We start from the raw sequence: 15,174 nt of genomic DNA, 5'->3' as shown, positions 1-15,174 counted from the left end.
AAGACTTTAATAAATCCTTCTAAAGTCATCTTAAACTTAAAATCTAAATTTAATCTAATAAAAGCCTTCATATGATACTTTTATGCAAGGGGATATAACTTAAACATTTTTAATTGTTTAGAAATAAGGTTGGATGTCTTTTTTCTATATCTAAAACTGATTTTCCACTTGTACACATAACAATACAAGTGCCAAGTGACACTATAAAATATACATTTAACATTATGAGCAAAAAATCTAATCCAACATACTTATTCACCTCATGTTCACATAGAAAAATACTAAAAAATGAGGCTAAGATCTCTTCATTAGATGTAGCCTTCGCATTCTTAGTAGATACAAAGGTATAGTCTTGGTTCTCCATTATACCATGGTTATATTTCTACACCCAAACCGTATATCAGTAGTCCAAGATATATAAGTCATATGCATATATAAATCCTAAATCAATTTTGTATTCTTAATTGAATAAAAATATAAAATATATCTCAATTAATTTTCAAATAACATTTTTCCATTTCTAAATGACTGCATGTATAATACTAGCAAAATCAACTAAGTATGATATGACCATTTGCAGCATTTCATGATTTTCAAATATATGATCAATCTAATCTTTGCATTCAAACATAATTGTATAATTCTCAATAAAGTAACCTACCAAGTAAATGAATGTAAATAATCATTAAGCATCATCAATAAGTTCTAACATCATACATAATCATGATAAAATTAAAGCATCCCATAGCATCAAATAGTTTGAATAATAGTCCAACATATAATAATGTCTCAAAATATAAGGTATCTTCAATGCAAATTATCTATTATGCTATGCTATGATGGACCAGGTTCAAGCCTCACATCTCCCCCAAGCATGAACATCCTCCTAGAGTTCATCAAAGAGGTACATGTATTGTGATCTCATCTATATTATGTCCTCCCATATTGAAGGTGTTATCTCATCATAATAGTCCCACTAGACTCTAACCTGGTCTAGCTCTCTGCCTTAAAGTGCTAGGGTTTGCTGGCCCAAAATTTGAATGGGCTCTAGTGCTAATCTCCCATCTAACTCCACTTGTAAGGAATCCTACTCTATCATGTGAGACTCATCATAAATATACTTACTTAATATTGAAACATGAAACACATCATGGATGTGTGATAGGATATGTTGCAAAGCTAAATGGTAGGGAACTGATCCTATCCTCTCTAGAATCTCAAATGGTCCAACAAAACTAGGTGCCAAAATAGAACCCTTTCCAAAATGGATAAAAATCTTGTGTGGATGCACTCTGAGAAAAAATCTATCACCAACCACGTACTCTCTGTATACCCTCTTCACATCAACATACTTCCTTTGTCTATCCTGAGCCTCCCTAAGACATTGTCTAATCAAAATAACATGTTGCTCCATGCATCTCTAACTAACTATGGTCCACTAGACACTATATCCTCATTCATATCCCATCTCAAAGGAGTCCTACAAGGTTTTCCATATAATGCCTAATAAGTTGGCATACCAATAGATGAGTGATGCTCATTGTAATGTCCCTTTTTGGGACATTGAAAAAGTTAAAGATATAATTGTATAATATTAAAATTGACTTGGAGAGTACAGACTCAAATTATAAAAGGGTCAATTTAATATTATAAAGTTGGCAAAATAGGATAAAGAGCGATAAGATGAAAGGCTAGGAAGGGGATTGGAAGAGTCACAACTATAAAGGTAAAAGGATATGAGACTCCTTCATTTGGGTATGCTTGATTTATTATTTAGATTTTAGTTCCTCTCTTGTGAGAGTATTTGGAAAGCTTCAACTTTCAACCTAGTATGATGATGTATCACCTTGTGCTGATAGACAGTGGACACAAACCCATTATCCTTGGAGACACCACATCAAGTATCTCACATGTGCCTATAATTTATTTTCTTAAGTTTTCCAATTTGACTATAATGTTGTATTTAGGATTGGATTTTTGAACGCTAGTTATTGTATTGCTATTGTAAAATGCAATAACATGTCTAAAAGAATTTAATGAGAGTTTATTGGTTTGGTTCTATTTGTATGTAATGTAATTTCATATGCTGGTTTTTCTAATATTATTTTGGAAAGAACTGGTTATTATCCTGTGGAGAATCTTCTAGTTTTATTGTTTTGTCATATTACATCTACATATTTTTGAGTTCTGAATATATGTTGAGTAAGAATGAGTAAATATCTAGTTTGGGACATTTCAATGGTATTAGAGCTGGTTCTCTTACTAGCCTATGAAGTAATATCAGAGCCATGTTTTGTGCCAGCCTATGTGGTTATTGAAAAAAAATCAATCAAAAGTCCTTATTGGGTTTGAGTAATAAAGAAAATTTTTAGATATAGCTATTTCTTGCCAAAACTATATGTGGAATTTATTTATGAGAATAGAGGATAACATTTTGAGGTGTTGATCCTCTAGTAATGACTTGTTATTATAATGCTTGATAGTTGGGGCAAAATAGAGTATTGGCAAGTTTTTCTAGAAGTGATTCATTTGTCAACCATATATTCAAATTACTCACAAGGTTAAAATTTCAAAAAACTAGTCAATTTCAAATAATTCTTGCAATATATGCACAAAGGTAGATTTGGGTGAATTTTGGATTGGCTTCCACGAACAAATAATAATGTTGAGGGAAGGAATTTCTAGAAACATGTTGGGTTTGAATTCAACACAATGGGTGATTTGCGTCATTTAACAAGGTAAAAACACTAAGCATTCCATCATCAGAACCAATTTTACTAGGTGTCTCAAATTTTTAGAAACTAAACATAAGAGTAGTTGCTGGAGTCTGTCAAGAAGGGTAATAGTATCATTCAGGGAATCCATATTTCAAGATGGGAATTTTTATGGTCTATATCGATCGGTAGGAGAGCAGTGCAGATTAGTAATAGGTATAAGAAAAGTAATACAACATGCAAGGCTTGACTCAAGTGCTCAAACTATTATCAACAAGGAGCACTATATGTAACTAGTTAGCAATTAATGGGAACCAAAGATAGTGAAGTTCTTCTATAAAGATTTTTTTCAATTGCATGAGTTCTAAACCCTAGAGCTTTTCGAGTAGACTAGAGAAATAAAAGCATATGTTGAAGTAACCATTTATTAAGCAGCATTTGAAGATTTTTTGATTTTTGAGGATGATGGGTACTAGGAATTGGTAGCTACTTAAAAGGCATGAAATCTTAAGCATAATTGATGACCTTCACTTATAGACTCCTAGATGTGTGTTGAGGAGATGAGAATTAGGCATATACTCATAGCACATGATAACCTAAAAGGAGATTTGGGTTGTTTTCATATCTATAGGAACTAACCAATTTTAGTGATGATACATATGGTACCAATTGAGGAAGCTTTTGATTTACACCAATAGAAATGTTACCACAAAATTGCAATGTGTCCTATCTAGGACATAACTAAACTTTGGTGATTATGGAATGTAATCGAATGATTTCTCCATCTCTAGCACAAACATGTTAAAAATAGAGATTTTAATAATGAAAACAAATAGGAAAGAAAATAGTAAATGTTAATGGTCTAGGTTGGCATCTAAGACAAACAAGTGGAATTGTGGGGTATAAGGAATCGATAGAGTAATGATAGTCATTGATTTGTATTTGTGGATGGATAAATATTATTACAAGTGGTGTATAGAAATCAAATTTACCATTGCAATGTTGACTCAAATGGCCAAACTTGTTTGGACATATTGAAGGTTTATCATACTTGTTTAAATATTAAGAATTGGTGTAGTAGTTACTTATATATTGGCCCATATATTTAATCATCATCCACGTATACCAAAGATAGTATAATTCATCAATATTTGGTTTGGAAAGGTGAAGGTAGAGCTAATGACATGATGTGTATTAATGGGTTAACATATGGAAGTCATTTCTAATTCTAGTGGTGATATCTATCCATTTCATTGGAGGAATCTTTTCAAAGGATAACACATGGATGACAATGCATGCCAATTTTAATACAAGAGACTTCTAAACTATGTTGTGATTAGAAACATCCATTCACAAGAGTGTGACAACACCTAAAATGTGGAATGTGTTCCTTGTTGGTAAAGACAATAACTATAAAAACAAATAAATCTCAGTCTTGTAGTTATTATATGCATCTGGAGAGAAAATATATTAATATGAGTACATTTAGCACATACATATGCATAAGATATGTTGTTTTGGGTGGAATTAGTTTTATCATCAACACATTCAGTGTTAAGTACCCAGTGGGGTAGAAGTTATTGATATTGATTATAGATTGATAAAGATTTGGAAATCAAGAAAAAGTTTTAGATAGCTATGAATACCTGAATATTTCTCAATGAAATATTTACTTGGAAGCTACAATTTGTGAGAGTTGAGCTTGAAAATATCATTGTTAAACAACAATAGTTATATCTACAATGTGATCCTTGTTTCCTTCAAACAACTAAACTACTTGGTGTTAGTTAAAAATTCCCACATTCATGTGTACATTACCCAACTAAAGGTGGGATAGATTCTTATACTATAAAATATTCAACATTGAATGGTGGGGGTGGCAACAGTGCAAAAGATAATGTGGAGACTGACTATTTGTATGAACTTCCTAAGCCTTGATAGTTCCATGCTTAATAAATACTATCCAAATGCATTGTTTGATAGTAGTTGTGGTCTTTTTGTGAAGAATTCAAGTACCTAATTATTGATATTTGAACAACAAATTTCTATTAGAAGTGCTTGATACAAGTGGGGAAACAATTCAAAGGAATGTGATTGAGACATTACCCATTTTAGGTAGCATGTTGAATCATCAACATAATGAAGGTGCAGATGGAACACTCGAGAAGCATGATTCTACTATAGTGGCAACCTCTTCTATTATCCCTGTACAACCTAAAACAAGAGTAGCCAATAGCAACCCAACTACCTAGGGAACCATAGTTGGAAGGCAATCTGAAGGTATGATGAGTTCAAAACTAAGTCCATTACATAGCATATTGAAATTTACAACCAAAGCATCTATTGATTTTCTAACATGGAGACACTTGTTGAAAATACAATTTGGGAAAGTACCTTTGATGTTAATGGGGAAATAAAGGTCTTGTAACAATAGGAGTTGGCATCCACCAAATTTAAGCTTTGTTATATAAACAATGGATTCTGCTCTTCTATCTCTATAAGTAATTACAAAAGGGATGAAAGGCAAGTCAATAGGCAACCCTTCATGAGTTATAGCAATTCTAAAGAAAGAGTTGAATACTCTAGATAGTTGGTGCCCCAATCCATAGATATAAGAAAAAAAATACTCAACATTTACAAAGAGTATCAAAAACTTCCTACTCAAGTTTAGAATATCTTACCATTCATTGGTTATATGGATTTTCTCCTAGAGCAGCAAAATAAGACTGATATGGTGAAAAGAAAGTATTTTGGATTGGTTTAGGATCTCCTTGCAATGGACCAATGCAAAAATGTGTATGAGGAATTTATGGTAGACCAAAATCATCAAATAGAGGGTTTTGAAAAAGAATAATAGTCAACTATCATTGATTTGCAGCTTTCTCATGATCATGTAGAAGATGTTATATAGGGTGCAAGTTTCTTCATTGGTGATTTGGAGGTTAGCTTTGACAAGAAGGTTGACAAGGCTAGTTGCACATGACCTGTAATAGCATATTGGAATCTTTGTTTGATGAACCATATATTTCTAATACCCATGACATGAAACTAGAGGAACATATTGAGATGACACTACAAAATAATAAACCACTTCAAAATGACAATCATGAAATGCATAACTTAAAGAACTAGTTGAAGGTTAATGAAGATAGACTTGTGGCATCTGGTACATTATGATAACACTCACAAGATGGTTGAGGATATCTATAGGAAGGCACAAAGGAAAGAGAAAGGAGATTGGCCTTTTTTTGATTTGTAGGTGATCAAAGTAGCTCTTAAAACTATGAAATCAGACCATTTACATTTTCTTTTTGACAAGGATTACATTCTTAAGGTTGCTGATATACATGTTGATCAGCTGAATAAAGAAAGGGATGAGATTATGGACCTCAACAAGGAGATTAATTTTGTACGTGAGGCATTGGTTGATAACCAACTTTCTCTTCAGAAAGAAAAAAATTAGATTTGAGGCACAAATGTTTTTAAGGGAACATGAGGGTAAAGGGAGACAAGAATTTTTCCTATAGGTAATTAATTAACTTGATGGCATTCAAAAAATGTATGATTTGGATAGTTGAACCAAGCAACCAAGTTCCAAAACTTTAGATCACATTTAGCTTATAGGTAACCCTTTGTTTGAGGTAGATTTTGTTTGGTTTTCTAATAACCCACTTTTTGAGGTAGAGGAAAGAGTTCCTCTTGATTCCCAGGAAGAGGATGACCTTGACTTTAGAGATTTAGATCAAGATTCAGTTCTTAAAAACAAACCTTGGTCACAGGATTAGTGTGGTGGAGTGACTAATGTTGCCCCTCTTTTGTACTACCTTTCCATGGTTCCAAATTCTAACTTATATATAGGTTGGATGGATCTCTTATTTTAGTAGTTAAATAGGTCCTGGTGAAGGATTGAGGAGAGCTATGTGTTGATCATAGGGAATGATTTTTCAGCTTCATTCTTTCTCATGACCCCTATGTATTTAGGGATTCTTTAGAGTGATGATGGAAATATTATAATTTATGTGCCCTTGGTGTTGATTTTAGCTTTTGGGCAGCTCATTTTCTACATCATCTATTTAGGATGGGTTGTCACTGCCAATTGGGGTATACATAGTTTCTAGATATATTTTTATCTCATCATATTATCTAGTTATGAGATTAGTATTTGGGATCCAGTTGTTGGCCCTATGTATCTATGGCTTGTTGAGAGTTGAGTCACATTTCTACTTAGTTTTAGATTGGATATGATGACATTCAAAGTTTTACAACCCTTAGGTGCAATGACATTACTTGGATTAACATGGGATCCAAGGATCTAGTTAATGGATGGATTCTAGTTTGACACCATGCTTTATAGTATGGTATGACATGTTCTTAGATTAGGCTATAGAGATACTTATAGATCTATATTGGATCCTGGTATTAATTTCTTGAGGACAAGCAATTTTGAGGAGGAGAGATTTGTAATGTCCCTTTTTGGGACATTAGAAAAGTTAAAGACATAAGTATATAATAATAAAATTGACTTGGAGAGTGTAGACTCAAATTATAAAAGGGTCATTTTAATATTATAAAGTTGGCTAAATAGGAAAAAGAGAGATAAGATGAAAGGCTAGGAAGGGGATTCGAAGAGTCACAACTGTAAAGATAAAAGGAGATGAGAATCCTTCATTTGGGTATGCTTGTTTTATTATTAAAATTTTAGTTTTTCTCTTGCAAGAGTATTTGGAATGCTTCAAATTTTAGCTAGTATGAGGATGTAACCCCTCATGCTAGAAGATAGTGGACACAAACCCATCATCCTTGGAGATGTCACATCAGGTGTCTTGCATGTGCTTATAGATTTTTTTCTTAAGTTTTCCAATTTGACTGTAAAGTTGTATTTAAGATTGGATTTTTGAATGTGGGTTATTGTATTGTTGTTGTATTATGAAATAACATATTTGAAGGAATTAAATGAGAGTTTACTAGTTTGATTCTATTTGTATGTAATATACTTTCATATACTGGTATTCTAAATATTATTTTAGAAAGAATTGGTTATTATCTTGTGGAGAATCTTCTGGGTTTATTGTTGTATCATATCACATCTGCATATTGTTAAGTTCTGAATGTATGTTGGGTAAGAATGAGTAGATATTTGGTTTGGGATATTTAACTCATTATTATAGGCAAACTCCGCAAGATGAAGGTACTCTTCCCATTTGATTTGATGATCCATGATATACATTTGTAACAAATCCTCCAAAACCTAATTGATTCTCTTAGTCTGTCCATTTGTTTAAGGGTGATATGTTGTACTAAAATTAAGATTAATACCTAAAGCTTTTTGAAGCTCACTCCAAAATGAAGATGTGAAAAATGAGACTTGATAAGAAATGATCTTATGAGGAATTCCATGAAGTCTAACAACATCTCACAAAAACACTTGTGCTACGAGTTGTGCTATAAAGGTAGTACAAATAGGTAAAAATGGGCAACATTGGTTAGTGTATCAACTATCACCAAAATATGATCATGATGACAAGAATACATAGGGAGGCCAACAACAAAGTCCATAGAAATTACATCACACTTCCACCCAGGTATCTCATGTGGCCGTAAAAGACCTTCTAGATGAATGTGCTCTACCTTCACTTTTTAGTAGCCAATACATGTAGCTATTATACATAGAAGGTACATAAATGCAACCTTTATATTAGAAAATTCCATTGAAAAAATCCAAGGAATAATCCACATACTTCCCTATTAGGGGTCTCTTAGAATGACCAATATGACTAACCTCTACATACAACCGATCTTTAGGAAAATGACATAAGATATGCTCTCTAAAATTTGTAGTAGTAGTCATGGATGATATCATATGTCATCTCCTACCCAAAGCATCTACAACCACACTCTCTTTTCCCTTGATGTAATGAACATCAAAATCATACTTGCATAAGAACTCCATCCATCAACTTTTCCTAGCATTAAGGTTTGGCTAAGAAAAGATACATTGTAAGCCCTAATGTTTTGAATGAAACTCAAAATGGTGACCTAAGAGGAAATGTTGCCATATCACCAAAGCATGAACTATTGCAACAAGCTCTACATCATGAGTAGGATATTTAACCTCATGATTCTTTAGCTTCCAAGACTCATATTCTATAACTTGACCATCTTGCATAAGGACTACTCCTATGCCATCAAAGGAAGCATCTATGTACACAACAAAATCCTTTGATGGATCTGACACTACAAGAATAGGTGCACTTGTAAGTGCTCTCTTAAGCTCTTGAAAGGCTATGTTGCATTTTTATATCCATTCAAACTTCTTTCCCTTCCCCTAAAGAGACATGACGGTATGAGCCAACCTAGAAAATCCCACTACAAAGCATCTGTAGTAATCGACTAATCCCATAAAACTACTCACCTCTATGAAACTGGAAGGTGTAGGCCAATCCATAATGGCTCTAATCTTTGATAGGTCTAATAATATCCCATCACTTGTAATAATATGGCCTAGATAATGTATCTTAGGTCTAAAGAAGGTACACTTCTTCAAACTACCATACAACTAAGTCTCCCCCAAATTATGTAGTACCTGTCACAAATGCTCCTCATGCTCTTTCTCATCTTGAGAATAAATCAAAATGTCATGAAGGAACACCACCAAAAAAATTTCTAAAAATGTATAAAATACCCCATTCATAAGACTCATGAATGCAACTAGAGAGTTTGTAAGGCCAGATGGTGCTACAGTGAATTCAAAGTGCCCATACCTTGTAAGGAAAGTAGTCTTATGGATATCACTCTCCACTATCCTCAACTGATGATAACCTGACTTAAAATATATTTTTGAGAAGATACGAGCACCTTTTAGCTAATAAAAAAAGTCATAAATCCTAGTTATTGGGTATTGGTGCTTAATGGTTACTTTGTTTCATTTTCGATAGTCAATACACAACCTAAGTGACCCATCCTTCTTCTTCATGAAGATGAGTGGTGCACCCCAAGATGACACACTAGGAAAAATATGGCCTTTCTAAGAGCTCTTCTAATTAAATCTTGAGCTCATTGAGTTCCTATCTGGTCATCCTATATGGTGCCCTATAAATAGGCTCAACTCCTAGCACTAGATCAATGTGGAAATCAATCATTCTAGGTGGAGGAATATTGGGAAGCTTTGAGGGAAACACATCTGTAAACTATTACAAGGTAGGAAAATCATCAAGGGATGTTACCTTCTTGGAATCCTCATCTCTGTCACTGATAGTGATGGAAAATAACTAACATCCCTTACACATGCACTACTTTAGTTGCATAGAAAATATCATATGAAGAGATATGGATGTATGTACTCCAAAAATCACTATGGAAGTGCTATTACTATCTACACATTTTACCCTCTTCTATTGACAATCCATCTTGGCATTGTGGGCATATAGCCAATCTATGCTAAGAACTACATCATAGGTACCCAAAGTGGTAATTCTAAGGTCATCCATGGTAGTCATGTCTCTAATTTGAATCTCACAATCATGAACCAAGGAATCAATTAACACTCTAGCACCTTAGGCTAATTCTACCTCCTAACTAACACCCTGTCTAACACCACTAGCCCATAATGCTCTAGAAAAATGGAGATATAAAAGAATTAGTAGCTCTAAAATCAAACTAAATAGAAACTCCACTACCTTGTATCATACTTGATACTTCAATGATTGTGGCCTAATGATCCACATAATAGTTATCAACCATTGTAAAAACTTTATGAGATCTACCCATGTCACTTACTTTGAGCTCTGAAGTAACCCCTCTCTGATAGCCTAATGCTTGACCCTATGGAAAATATCTAGCAATCTAACCCATGCCACCACAAGTATAACATGGTCCTTTAGCCTAAATTTAAATACCATGTGACCTAGTCTATTGTGAACTATCCAAATTGATCCCCTGAAACCACCCCTATTGGACTAGTGAGTCCTACCTAGCTATGTGCAAGTAATCTATATCTTTTGATAAAATTTAGGGCCCTGAGGCTTCCACTACTACTTAGGCTTAGATTCCCTATATCCTTGTGATGATCCCAATTTATAATCTTGCTGTGGATGAGGAACCTTTAAGGATCTTATGACTGATTCCTATTCCCTTTCCAAAGGGGCCTCTGCTGGCCTAAAACTTGTCCTAAGTTATTTTAATTCTAAAGCTAATTATGTCCTTTTTTATGGATATCCTCTACTATTAGGGCTATCTTAAATATCTCTTTGAAGGTAGATGGAAAAGCTAACTAAATTGAATCCTAAAGGGGTACACTAAGTCCCTTAACAAAATGATGAGTATGTAGCTTCTCATCTCTCATATACTAAACATAGGGAATGAGCTTGAGAAACCTATGCTAATGCTATGCTACTATAAGACCTCTTTGGTGAAGGTCATGAAAAGCCTCTAGTTGTCTCTATCTAAAATGCTTAGAAAGATACCTATCCCTAAACCTACTCAGAAAAGACTCATGTGTTAGAGTATCAACATGCACCTCACCTAAAGCCTTCTCCTATTGCCAATAGGAAGAAGATGACTCATGAAGGAGATGTATCACAAGTCACTCCTTTTGATTGCTTCCATAAGGACATAGTCCAAAGAATCATTGTAATCTCTATAACCATGCCTCTGTAGCAATACCATTGATATCTCCCTTGAATATGGGAGGATGAAGTAAAATCAACTCCCTGATCTCCCTTGAATATTAAAAAGATTTTTCAAATATTACAATCACAATTGGATCTTCACAAAAATTTAAAAATTATATAATGAAGATCTACACTAATCTTTTTCAATACATAACTTTTACAAATATTCATAATAAATCTTCTTGAAATATCCAACAAAAAATGAAAATTTCCAAGATTTTCTTGAACAAAAAATCTATTTAGAAACCTATAGAAAATAACATTGAAAACCATGGAGAGTTCACCTCCCAACCTAGGTCTTTATGAGACCACCCACTGATCTTGGAGATTCAAGACCAACTTGGTAACAATCAAGCACAAGTAGATAAAATAATAATCACATGATACAAAATTTAACACCCTTTTTGAGCTTACACATCAGGTTACCATAGATGGCTAAGGATTTCCTCTCTTTTGAGGTATCTTGTATGGAGGATCCCATGAGGATTCTATCTGTTGGATTCTGGTCCTTTAGATGTTTGATGCTAGCCTTGTAGAATTGGACTTCAAAGTTGGATCTTAACTATTCTTTCTTTATTCAAGCTCTTGTCTAGGTTTGGCTATCAGAAATTCCAATGGAATTTTGGTATAAGGATGTTTTTGATGGCATGTCTAAGTCATTTGGGGAGCTCTTATCCATTGACCCTGTCATGTTGGCTAGGATTAGGTTAACTTATGCAAGAATATGTATTAGAGTAAGTAAGGATAGAGATATTTCAGAAGTGGTGTTCCTACATTCAAAGCTGGGTACCCATATTCAAAAGCTAGATTTTAAAAGTGTCCATTTTTCCTATTTTCATTGTAGAAAGGTGGGCCATGTGGCTAAGAATTTCCCAAGGATCCTAGAGGAGAAAACTAGAAAATAGAACCAGAGTAAGATCAGGGAAAAGGGATTCTCAAAGAACATAATTGAAAGTTCAAAAGAGGGAGCAAAAGTGTGGAAACAAAAGGAAACTTCTAACAAAGTTACAAGTCTAGAGTAGCCACATGAGGTATTAGTGGATGCTCCTATTGTGGTGGAAGTGGAGTCCTAGGGTTTGAACTAGAATGTACCAAAAATGGTAGTAAGGAATCACAAAGGATAGAATCTAAGAAGAAAAGGAGGACAAATGGGCTTGAGGACAAAGGAAATTTGAAAGAGTCATCCCCTAAGGGAGAAGTAGTGCAAAAGGTTCAACCTGGAAAGGTGAGTCTAGATCTAGTAGGAGCAAAGGAAATATCTCACACTCCCAAGGATAGGGTGGAAAAGGAGGAGGAAGCTATCTCAAGTGAGTCTTTACTCAATGAAGGTGATAATCCCAGTAAGGGGATTGCCTCTCCTAGAAAGATTTTTAGAGTGGCGAAGATGGTTAGATCCTCATCTCCAAGGAAACTCACTCGAATGGAGGCCCTATTTGTAATATGTATCGATGAAAGCTAAGGAAAATGGATAGAGGTAAGTAAGAAAAGGAAAAGTTGGGACCCTTCTCCTATGTCCCCAAGTACAACAAGAAGTAGAGAGAAAGTTGATGTAGGAGCAAGACCTAAGACTCCTAGAAGGAATAGTAATAGTTAGAACAGGAAAGAAGAGACTAGAAGGAACCTAGTAGATGGCAGCCAAAAGATCATCCCAGAGATCTACTTTGCCAAGAAGAAATGAAGGTCCTATCCTGGAACATAACATGGCTCAATGAAGTCCACAAATAAAAGATTATACAAAATATGATTGGGGATCATAGGCCTAATTTTTTCTTGATTTAGGAAACAAAAATGAGAAAGGAGGTAGTGGAAAGAATCTCTTTTAGTAGTATTATGGAAGGCTTTGCAAAAAATTTGAAGGGAGCTTAAGTGGCTTGTTTACCCTTTGTAAGTCTTATCTTTTTAAGTCTCAAGTTGTTAATCCTAAAGGTAATATACTCCTCATTTTTGTTGAAAACAATAAAAATAAAGAATCCTAGTTTTTATTAAATATTTATGCTCCTAATACTAAGAATGTTAGGAATAATTTTTGGGGTAAAATTAAGAATTTTATAGCTAGATTCAAAGTGGGAAGGTGTATTATAATAGGGGACTTCAACACCCCTTTAAAGGAGGATGAAAGGAAGGGTGATATTTCTAATGAACCTAGATAGTCAGATGGACCTCTGAGATTTTATCAATGACTTGGAATATTTGGATGTTGATCTCCAGGGAGGTCTCTTCACTCGATGTAATAGGAGAGTGGGAAGAGATTGTATTTAGGTCTACTTGGATAGGGCTCTTATTATCTTAGACTAGCTAAAGTCTTACAATTTCAATCTCTCATTAATGGCTAGGGTGGGTTCATATCACTCTACCATCTCTCTCACTTTAGATCATTTTGATTTAAAGTGTAACTTCCCTTTTAGATTTGAGAAAATGTGGACTTCTCACCTGAATATCTTGATGTGTATATTAGAGTGGTGGAATATCCATGTGGAGGGATCTTCTATGTTTAAGGTGGCTAAGAAATTGAGGAATGTGAAGTTGGATGCTAGATTGTGGAACAAATCTGATTTTGGAAATATCTTTCACTCAAAAGCTTGGATCTTAGAGGATCTAGGAATCATCTAGGAAGCTATTTAGGAGGGATATAATGTTGAAAGGATGGAGGTGGAGAAATCTATCCTGTTTGATCTTGACAATGTTATTAGTTAGGAAGAGACCTATTGGAAGCAAAGGTCAAGATTTGTCTAATTGAAAGAGGGATTTAGGAACACTAAGTTCTTCCACACCTATTCTTTGAAACATAGAGTACATAACAAAATTAGCAACATCAAGAAGGGGAAAGTGGTTTTTGAAGAAGAAGCTGAAATAGTAGGAGAGGCTATTTTCTTGTTTTTTGAACTTCTTGAGAAAGATAATAAGCTGGTGGAACAAGATCAGATGAAAATATTATCTAACATCCCATATTTGGTTCAACCCAAGGGGAATAAGATGATTGGGGCTATTCCTTCTCCTCTGAAAGTAGAATAGGCTCTTTTCTCCCTTGCTGTAGAAAAATCCCCAGGTTTGGATGGGTTTCTATCCTTCTTCCAAATATTCTAGAATGTGGTTCAATAGGATGTAACTAAAGTGGTGCAAAAATTATTTGGAGCTAGAAGACTTCTCAAGGAGTTAAACGCTACTTTCCTAGTGTTCATCCCAAAGGCGGCTAGGGTGGACTCTATGGATCAACTCAGACCTATCAGATTATGTAACTCTTTCTATAATATTATTTCTAGAGGCTTGGCATCGAGGATCATCAAAGTTCTCCCCTCTATAATAGCTCCACAACAATATGATCTTATCCCTAGAAGACAAATACTAGACTCTATTATGACAATTCATGAGGTGATCCACTCTTTGGAGGAGGGGAAGAGAGAAGGGCTTCTTCTTGAGCTTGAATTATCTAAGGCTATGATCATGTGGATTGGACCTTTCTCTTCAATGTTCTTAGGGCCTTTGTGTTTAATTCTAGGGTTATCAAACTTATTGGCTAGTTGGTTACCACTACCTCCTTGGTTGTGTTGGTTAATGGTTCCCCTTTGGATTTCTTAAGCCTTTCAGAGTCTTAGACAAGGAGATCCAATTTCCCCTATTCATTTCATTATTTTGGCTAATTGTCTCTGAAGGATGATTTTTGCTAATAGAATTTTAGGAGATCTGACTAGTATAAAACCTTCTTCAAGCCCCCTAGTTTTTTACCATTAATAGTTTGTTAATGATAATATTATGGGTGGGAAAGCTATGGTTGGAGAGGCCAGGGTAGTGAA

The sequence above is a fragment of the Cupressus sempervirens genome, chromosome 8 (genome assembly GCF_028749045.1).
Source record: "Cupressus sempervirens isolate cs-2001-9-10 chromosome 8, ASM2874904v1, whole genome shotgun sequence".
Taxonomy (NCBI): Eukaryota; Viridiplantae; Streptophyta; class Pinopsida; order Cupressales; family Cupressaceae; genus Cupressus; species Cupressus sempervirens.
The sequence above is the reverse complement of the archived record's forward strand: the minus strand, read 5'-3'. Positions refer to the sequence as shown.